Source organism: Babylonia areolata, chromosome 1 (genome assembly GCF_041734735.1).
Source record: "Babylonia areolata isolate BAREFJ2019XMU chromosome 1, ASM4173473v1, whole genome shotgun sequence".
NCBI lineage: Eukaryota > Metazoa > Mollusca > Gastropoda > Neogastropoda > Buccinidae > Babylonia > Babylonia areolata.
In genome coordinates, this window is record NC_134876.1 from 5,810,631 (window position 1) to 5,820,630 (window position 10,000).

The 10,000-nt window shown below is 45.2% G+C and overlaps 1 protein-coding gene across 2 annotated transcripts in view; it reads right to left on the reverse strand.

Moving 5' to 3' along the window:
- LOC143300145 (uncharacterized) overlaps positions 1-10,000 on the reverse strand; it is an 81,399-nt gene that overhangs the window by 23,891 nt on the left and 47,508 nt on the right. Inside the window, exon 1 of one of the 2 annotated variants that reach the window (XM_076613721.1) lies at positions 53-645. The exons of the other annotated variant lie outside the window; for it this stretch is intronic. The gene's annotated coding sequence lies outside the window, so the exon portion shown is untranslated. Of the gene's footprint in view, positions 1-52; positions 646-10,000 lie in introns of those variants that run through there. 2 annotated transcript variants of the gene reach the window in all.

The following is a 10,000-nucleotide window of genomic DNA, read 5'->3' on the forward strand; positions in this document are numbered from 1 at the left end:
ATCTTGTTTCGATAATTTCTTAGATAAAGAAGAAACACAACAACTAACTTACCTGATCACAAAATCTGGTGCCCCATTCGAAGATCCAAATAACAGACACATTCACTTTCTTATTTCTTCTCTTTTCCTCACAGAAAACAAATAAAACCAAACAAACCCTTCTTCTCAGTCAAGCAGGCAACGCAAGAAAGAAAGAAAGAAAGAAAGAAAGAAAAAAACCCCCACTAAAAACAACCACCCAAATCTCTGTCACGTAGAGAGAAAAGAGAAGAAGAAGAACAATCACAGCGTAGGAACAATCTGGTCCGTCACGACACTGAAGACAGATGAAGAAAATATATAGTAGTAGGTGAGTGAGTGAGTGAGCGAGTGGGGGTGGCTTGCGAGAGAGAATCCACACGCTATCTGTCTGGTCCTCTCACTCTCTCCCTCTCTCTCTCCCACTCGCCTAGCACGCCTTCTTTTGCACTCTCTTGCCTTTCGAAAGTCTGAAGTAGGGCTCTCGTGTCGGCGGGTTGACTTGGCGAAGTTTGCCGACAGTGTCCGACGGCCGTTGACAAAGCTTGTGTCAACAGACTTGTGATGGGCTGCTTTGTTGTCGGGCTGTGGCCTGCCACGCTCGCTGCCGCAAAAAAAATAGTGAGAAACAGCGCGGAGCTTTCTTGACAACGCCATCACTGAGCTCATGGCTCTGAAGAACTGAGGATATTGCCCTCTCTTCTTGACGGAGGAGGGGGCGTTTTTGTTCAGATCGAATTTCATTTTTAGGAGGTAGGGTTCTCAGAACAAACGTGTAGATTCGCTGAAAGGTGTTTTTTTTTTTTTTTTTTTTTTTTTTTTTCCAGTGACACGATCCACGCCCCATCCCTTCAAACACAAGTATGGTACACACGCAGGCATCGACAGGCAATAGTACTGCGCAGGCGCGCGCACGCACGCACATACACTGATTTCGGATACCAGCGTGCGCGCGCGTGCGCACACACACACATACACATCAATTTTTGGACACACACACACACATCAGTTTTTGGACACACACACACACACACCAACACACACACACGCATGCACACATATTTTGGACGGACACACACACACACACACACACACACACACACACACACACACACACACAGAGTAGCACAAGGAAACCCGTGTTATGATGATAACAGTGCAGTTAGACCAAGTTAAAAAATGAAAACAAACCAACCACAAACAAACACACACAGCCCCCCCTCCGTCTCCTCCCCGCCCCACACCCCCTCCCCTCACACACACACCCCCTCCCCTCACACACACCCACGCTCCAAAATCTGTCGGCACTGGCTGATGCCCTCAATGGCTGACAGAGAGACGTCTGTCTTATCTAACCTGCCGTGCACTGACTACAGATTTGACGGGACAGGAGGGAGAGTAGGGCAGGGGAGGGAGCAGAGAGGGAGGGGTGGTGGAGGGGGAGGGGGAGGGGGGGTGCAGACGCACGCTCACACACCACTGACCTGCTTCATGTCAGTCAGTGGAGATGGTGGTTGGGAAGAAAAAAAACAAAAAAACAAAAACAAAAACGAAACGAACCCCCCCAAAAGAAAAGAACAACCTATTCCTCCCTCCTTCACTTCCTGCTCAATGGATCCCCTTGAACTGCACCCCCCCCAAACCCCCACCCACACCTAAACCTCTTTACCCCCTCGCCCCTCACCCCTCCCCCCCCCCGCCCCCCCTCCCCCCACCTCTCTACGCTTTCATCTCTGTTTTCGCAGTCTCCTCCCCTTCCATTTCCTATCGCGACCTGAACCCTCTCCCACTGCACAACATCATCATCTCTGTCTTGTGGCGCTGGCCGGGTTTTTGACCTGGCTGTGTAGTGTGGCTTGTGTGTCCGGGATAAGTCGCGCGCGCACGCGTATGTATGTGTGTGTGTGTGTGTGTGTGTGTGTGTGTGTGTGTGTTAGCGTGTGTGAAAGTGTGTGTGTGTGTGTGTGTGTGTGTGTGTGTGTGTGTGTGTGTGTGTAAGCGCGCGCGCGTGCGTGCGTGTGTGTATGGAAAATGCCGGGGAGGGGGGAGGGGGGCCGCACCTTCGTGTGTGTGTGTGTGTGTGTGTGTGTGTGTGTGTGTGTGTGTGTGTGTGTGTGTGTGTGTGTGTGTGTGTGTGTGTGTGTGTGTGTGCGTGCGTGCGTGCGTGCGTGTGTTAGAGCGCAGTCTAAATACATGTGATTATTATCATCATTATTATTATCATTAGTAGTAGTAGTAGTAGTGCAGTAGTAGTAGTAGTACCATTATCATGATCATGATCATTACTATTGTCATCCGTTGTTGCTAAAAGTTGTTGTTGCTATCACTGTGTTGTGATTATTGACCCTGTTCAGCATGACTCCTCAGCCCTAACTGACAGTTTGTCCCCAGTACGATATCCACGTATATCCCCAACACCACTGACGACTCCTAGTGACCATGGTCCACATCGTCACGTTCCCCCTCAGTCCACACACCTGCTGCCTTCTTGTCTGTGCCGTGAGCCTTTCTATACCATGGAACACGGGAACTCTCCCCCCCCCCCCCCCCCCCCTCCTTCCCCCCTCCCCCCCCCTCCAAAAAAAAAAAAAAAGACTGAGATCAACATGACTTGAAAGCTCTCGGAATGGAATGATGAACAGTTTTGTTTACTGAGCGATCGTCATTGAAGAAGTTCTTGGAAGTGACTCTGTGTGTGTGTGTGTGTGTGTGTGTGTGTGTGTGCGGGCGCCCGCGCGCGTGCGCGTGTTTATGTGTTCTCTACATCTTTTGAAAAGATCTTCATGTCCCCCCCAGCCCCCCTCCCCCCCAGTCCCTCCCCCACTTACACGCTCTATCGATTCTCTTCACGTTCAGCCTCAAATAAAGCAGGCAAACTGGATAACGAAGTCAATATTGTTATTGTTTTAATGAACAAAACAAATGAAGAAAGATGTGTTGTTGTTTTTTAAAGTGAGCCAAGTGACCAGGGATAAAAAAGTCACAGTCATTCAGAGGATGTTGTTTATTTTGTGCCCCCCCTCCCCCCCCCCCGCCCCCCCCCCCCCCCCACACACACACCCCTTCCCCCCCTCACCTTTTGACTGAAACAAAGTTCACGCGTAGTAGTTAACCTCAACGACCTTTTGGTAAAAGTCCTCACGGTCAAGTTGTTGAATTATAGCTTTAACTCTCTCCATACGAACGGCGAAACAGACGACGTTAACAGCGTTTCATCCCAATTACCATCATCAAAATATTGCAAGCAGAAGGCTCTTATACTGAAGAGGTGAATGTTGACAAAGAATACCACAGTTCTGACGACGGAAGCTAAAGGTTGGGTCATTCAGACACCCACTGGACATCCGAGGGGTCTCTGTAGAGGAGAAGAGAGGACTGGCCGTACTGAGTGAGTTAACGTTCAGGAGTTTTCGCCGCAGAGAAAGCTTCCCCGTGGACATTTTTTTTTTTTTTTTTTTTTGAAAAAAAGAAACCCACTTCAACGCATGTGAACTTAAGGCCTGATGCCTTTTCTGTGACCTCGTAGAAAGCACTGTATTTCTCTGCAATTTATTTTGTTATCGTTTCTGTGGTGGTGGTGGTTGTTTTCCCGTGCTATGTGCATGTCTGGTTTTGCGCATTCAATGCAGTTATGAGAGGAATGACAATAACGATCTGTCGTGTGGTCAGTTCGGCAGTCTGCAAGCATGCGCTGTGTATTGTGATGGCATGGTAGTTTGTCTGCTCAGTTATTATTTATTTATTGCTATTCTGTTTCATTTTATCTTATTTTATTTTTAATTATTTATTGCTATTTTATTTCATTTTAATTTTAATTTATTTATTTTTATTTTATTTGTTTTTTCTCAAGGCCTGACTTAGCGCTTTGGGTTTGGCTGCTGGTCAGGCATCTGCTTGGCAGATGTGGTGTAGCGTATATGGATTTCACTGAACGCAGTGACGCCTCTTTGAGCTACTGATACTGATACTGATACCGCTCTGTTGCTGTTCCCATCAAGTCACAGCTATTTCTAGCTGTGATGTTCTTTCCTGCATAGGTCTAGGGTGATGCTGTGTGTGTGTGTGTGTGTGTGTGTGTGTGTGTGTGTGTGTGTGTGTGTGCGTGTGTGTGTGTGTGTGTGTGTGTGTGTGTGTCTGTCCGTGTGCGTGCGTGTGTGTGTGTGTGTGTGTGTGTGTGTGTGCGTGTGTGTGTGTTTTGTGTGTGTGTGTGTGTGTGTGTGTGTGTGTGTGTGTGTGTGTGTGTGCGCGCGCGCGCGCGTGCATGTAATTGATTTACATTTTACGTGGACTGAACGAGCGTGTGTAAAATGGTCTTTTTAGTTGACCTTTTAACATGTGTGTGTTTTTGTTGTTGTTGTTGTTGTTGTTTATTTCTCTTTGACTGGTTTTAATTAATAATTGATGAGTTATCAACGTTGAAATAGTCTGTTTGAGGTCGGTGAGCTGTAAATATCTGATTTGATTTGATTTGCGCCTGCCTGCGTTGCCAAGATTGATGTGTGTGTGTGTGTGTGTGTGTGTGTGTGTGTGTGTGTGTGTGTGTGTGTGTGTGTATGTGTGTGTGTGTGTGTGCGTGTGCGCGCGCGCGCGTGTGTGTGTGTGTGAGTGAGTGAGTGAGTGCGTGTGATTGTGCGTGCGTGCATGCGCGCACGTATTCGGATAAGATTTTATGTTTTTAACATTTACGAATTTAAAACGTGCAATCTTCTACGGATGGGATCAACTCTCCCTCTCTCTCCCTCTCTCTCCCTCCCATCTGCTCTATCTCTTACTTTCATCACCCAGTCCCCTATCCCCCCCCCCCCCCCCCACTCCCGTTCTGAGTCAGTCGGCCACACGCACACTGTACACCACGTCTCCCATCCAAAACACTTCAAACACACCGCGCATCACCATGAAGTACTTTGCGTTATCGCCAATTACACTTTACCCCTCTGCACGCAAATGACTAATCGTCATGACGTAAACCCACAGATGTTTTTGTTTGTTCGTTGATTTGCAGGAAGAAAGGACATTCAGCAAGAAAAAACAACCACCTTAAAAGCTGAGTAAGAGGTATGCTGTCGCTGTCATTCTTCCGTTCATCCATTGTGTCCTGTGATTATCTGTATTCTTCAGACGTCATATAAAAATCTGTGTCTGTCAACAGGGAAAATGGGACCAACATGACCTTTTCGCTCTCTCCCTTTCTTATCAGGACACAGTCTGCTCCTACCCGTTCCTCTTATGTCGCCCTCCTCCCTCAGTCTGTCCCTGTACAAGTGTGCTTTTTCTCACGTACTTATCATCTGACGTATGTGTATCTGCGTAGGTATTACTTTTCATCAAACGATGTTTCACGCATGTATAAATGTAGCTTATCAGGTTATGTCACTATCATTCACTCAAGGAAATTAGTGGATGGTATTTAAATTAGGATTTTAGAAATGCACTAGTTTTTTTTTTTAATGACTACGTTGGGAATTGTTCGAATGCGACTGAAGACGAACAACAACAACAACAACACAGACCCCCCACCCACCCACATAACAAATTAACAAAACCCCAAACAACCGAGCAATGACTTTCACAATACAGACGGTCCTTTCTCACTTCAGTAAACGTCAGTGTGTAAACTCAAAGTCACAAAGTATCTTCTCAATGCAGAAAAATAGTGATACCGTTTCACGGTATGTTATTCCCCAGCTACAGAAAAATGAAAATAATGGAACGTATGCGTGTCTTCTCACTACAATGGCATGTTGTTCTTCCACTCTACAGCACAAGTGTTTTATCTTTCAGAATTAAAAGAAAAACAAACTGTTTTTCTTCTCTGACTACCGTTTGTGTCTCCATTCTCATTGCGATTACAAGTGGACCAAAGTCATAAATCATAACTCAGATCAATCACCAAGGCTCAACCCGAGTCAGCCTTGCAAACAAAATTACATGCTTCGGAAGATGCTGACGACAGCAGAATTAATTTTGCACCTGCGAAGCCGCCAAACGGAATTGATAGTTTTGGCAGTTGTCTACAAACAGCAGATGTTATATTACTGCCTCAACACTGCAAACGGAGATTAGAAAAGAGAGATAAACCACTTGCAGAAATTGCTGAAGCCAGGCAGCCTGCGCCGCGAGACGCATTCATTATTCATGAGCTGCCTTTGCCCCGCCCAAACGAAAGGAAAGCGTCAGTCGAACGCAGTCTCCTGAGTGATTTTATAATTTGGATTACACCTTTTTTCCCTTTTCTGTTTGCTTCATCCCATGCAGATGTCAAACTCAATTTTGTTGTGAATAACATTCCTAAATATTTATATGTATTGGTTACTTTTATTTCCCTATCACCACAGCACCATTTTTCACGAGTCGAAAGATGACCTCCATTGCGGAAAACTATAATATTGGTCTTAACGAGATTCACTGTTTGTTGTAGTCTGTTTCTTGCTTAAGGGCATTTAATTGATTTTGTAACCCTATGGGTGTGTCAGACAAGAGAACAACATCATCAGCAAATAGCATTAAGAGCAAATCTGTTGCGCCAGGTATCATTTGTATTCCATGTCTCCCCTTCTTTGATAACTCCACTGCCAATTCACCGATGAAAAAGGAAAACAGCTGTGTGCTTGGCATACAACCTTGTTTAACCCCTCTTGGACACTGAAAAAAGTCTGAATAAATACCTTTGTCACGAACACATACAAGTACAGAATCGTAGATGCTTTTAACAGCCATGTAAAACTCCCGAGAGAGAGAGACAGAGACAGAGACTTAGAGAGAGAGATAGAGCACAATACAACGGTCTGCTCGGGCAACATGAAGCGTTCGTATATATATGAATTATATATATGATTATGTACATATAGATAAATTTAGATTTACATACTGATAGATCTATATGAAATTATGTATGTATGTATTCATGTATGTATGTATAGACAGATGTTAGAAGAGAGACAGAGCTGAATATGTGTTTTATGTTTTGATATATATATTTTTGTTGTTGTTGAAGAAATGGTGATGTAAACCAGAAAGTGTGAAGAAAAAGTAGCGTTACGAAAACGCAGTTCAATAATTTATAACTGTCTCTCTCATGTGCAACATTGCGCTGGGGGAGGGGGGGGGGGTTGGTGGTGGGGGGAGCTGCTTTATTTTCTTTTTATATTATCTACATTCAAGCAGATGCAAACGTGCTAAAAACCAAAGCAAAAATGAATCGGTTTTCATTGTATACAGCGAATCTTACTACACGTGGGAAATTCCAGGCTTAACTTTCGCATTACTGCAGCTGAACCGTCGAACCGACCAGTTTCCTTCAGGTGGGGAAGGAGAGGGTGATTTACCCCCACCCTTCCGCACTGCGTGTGTGCCCCAAAACGGCTTCAGCACTGTTATAGACAGTAAGAAGGGGCCTGCCGCGAGTGGTTTATCTCTCTTTTCTAATCTCCGCTGCAAATAACTGCACAATCATTAGCGTATTTTTATTTCTTCATAGTCAGTAGCTTTGGCAATGCTTTTTGCAAAATATAATATTATGGCTTCGCAATGTTGATCAAAATAGACTGTATACCATCAGCAATACTAGTAACAGCAGAATCTAATGCGTTGGCAACGTTAGTTGGAACACAATAATTTATACCTCCAGCAATTCTAATAAAAGTACAATCTAGAGCAGAATTCATACCTTCGGCAATATTAACAAGAGCACAAAATGATAAAAGTATGGGCAATGCTAGTTAGAACAGAATTCAATATCGCTGGCAGTACTAACAAACGCGTAACACACAGACCTATTAGAACATAATTTATAGCTTCGACAATACTGATAACAAACAAATCTATAGATTCGGCAATGCTAATAAGAACGAAATTAACGCCTTCGGCAATATCAATAACAGCAGAATCTAAAGCTTCGGTAATACAAATCAAAACATAATTTATGCCATCGGCAAACTACTAAAGAATGTATAGCTTCAGCAACGCTAATTAGAACATTTCTTTCTTTCTTTCTCTCTCATATTCTCTTCCTTTTCTTTTTTCTTTATTCACTTCTTCCCTTTAAAAAGAGTCAAACAAATATAAGGGCCTTTTCTCAGACTTGTGTTTTATCTGATCTCTTCGTCAGGCGCCGTGGCACAATCGGTTAGGCGCTGGACTTGTGATCCAGTGTTCACCAGTGATCAGGGTTCGAGGCCCCGTTTCGGGATGGTGTTTTCCATGGGTAACAGCACTTTACTCCCCTATCTTACATATCCCCAGGTGTCAACGGGTACCCGACTACGATTGGAGAAGGTTGAAACAACGAAGGGAAAGGATTTGTATTTGTATTTCTTTTTATCACATCAGATTTCTCTGTGTGAAATTCGAGCTGCTCTCCCCAGGGAGAGCGCGTCGCTACACTACAGTGCCACCCATTTTTTTTGTATATTTTTTTTCCTCCGTGCAGTTTTAGTTGTTTTTCCTATCGAAGTGGATTTTTCTACAGAATTTTGCCAGGAACAACCCTTTTGTTGCCGTGGGTTCTTTTCCGTGCGCTAAGTGCATGCTGCACACGGGACCTCGGTTTATCGTCTCATCCGAATGACTAGCGTCCAGACCACCACTCAATGTCTAGTGAAAGGGGAGAAAATATCGGCAGCTGAGCCGTGATTCGAACCAGCGCGCTCAGATTATCTGGCTTCCTATGCGGACGCGTTACCTCTAGGCCATCACTCCACATGGCCCTGCTTTCCCATTCCGAGCCCTGAACACAGTGAATGACTATGGACTCGCTGCCCCGAAGGACGTAAATGGTTACGAAACTTTTTATTTTTTTTTTTTTTTTTTAACTCTCTCCATACGAACGGCGAAAGAGACGACGTTAACAGCGTTTCACCCTAATTACCACCATCAAAATATTGCAAGTGGAAGGCTCTTATACTTAAGAGGTGAATGTTGACAAAGAATACCACAATTCTGACGACGGAAGCTGAAGGTTGGGTCATTCAGACACCCACTGGACATCCGAGGGGTCTGTGTAGAGGAGAAGAGAGGACTGGCCGTACTGAGTGAGTTAACGTTTCCTCCTCGGCCCCTGAGAAGAAGACACATAGACATACGTTACTTGTTCTCAGACTCCACCCACCTGCGACAGGTCTGTCTCTTCCTTCCACCTGACCTAGTATTCCTCAACGTTACCCTCCCTCCCCTCCTCCCCCCCCCCTCCACACACCTCCCCGTGTCCTCTCTACCCTTGTTTCTATATAATTACATATATATATATATATATCTTACAAATTCTCCATATATAGCGGGAGACATGCAAACAGAGAGAGAGAGAGAGAGACAGAGACAGAGATAGAGATAAAGAGGTGGTGAGGGAAGATGGATACACACATCACCCTTGCCCTCCATGCCCTTGCCTGTCTGTCCACACACATGGCGCAGAGAGGAGGGATAGGGAGGGGCAGGGAAGTTGTCTTGTCATCGTGACAGGTGCCTTATTTATGTGGGACGGTATATAATACTTAATAGGCTGGGCCCGATAGATGTCTTGTACACGGAGGCGCTGTATGGCAGAATTAATCGGTTAGGCGTTTTTTTTTGTTTTTTTTTTGGGGGGGGTGGGGGGGGGGGGGGGACTTCTCACCCAGTGTTCACCAGGGAAACAGGGGAGTGATGGCCCAGAGGTAACGCGTCCGCCTAGGAAGCGAGAGACCCTGAGCACGCTGGTTCGAATCACGGCTCAGTCGCCGGTATTTTCTCCTCCCCCCCCCCCCCAGCCCCTCGCTCTTAAGTAAACCTTGAGTGGTGGTCTGGACGTTAGTCATTTGGATGAGACGATAAACCGAGGTTTCGTGTGCAGCATGCACTTAGCGCACGTAAACGTACCCACGGCAACAAAAGGGTTGTTCCTGGCAAAATTCTGTACAAAAATCCACTTCGATAGGAAAAAAACAAATAAAACTACACGCATGAAAAAAAAGAAAAGAAAAAAGAAAAAAGGTGGTGCTCTCAGTGT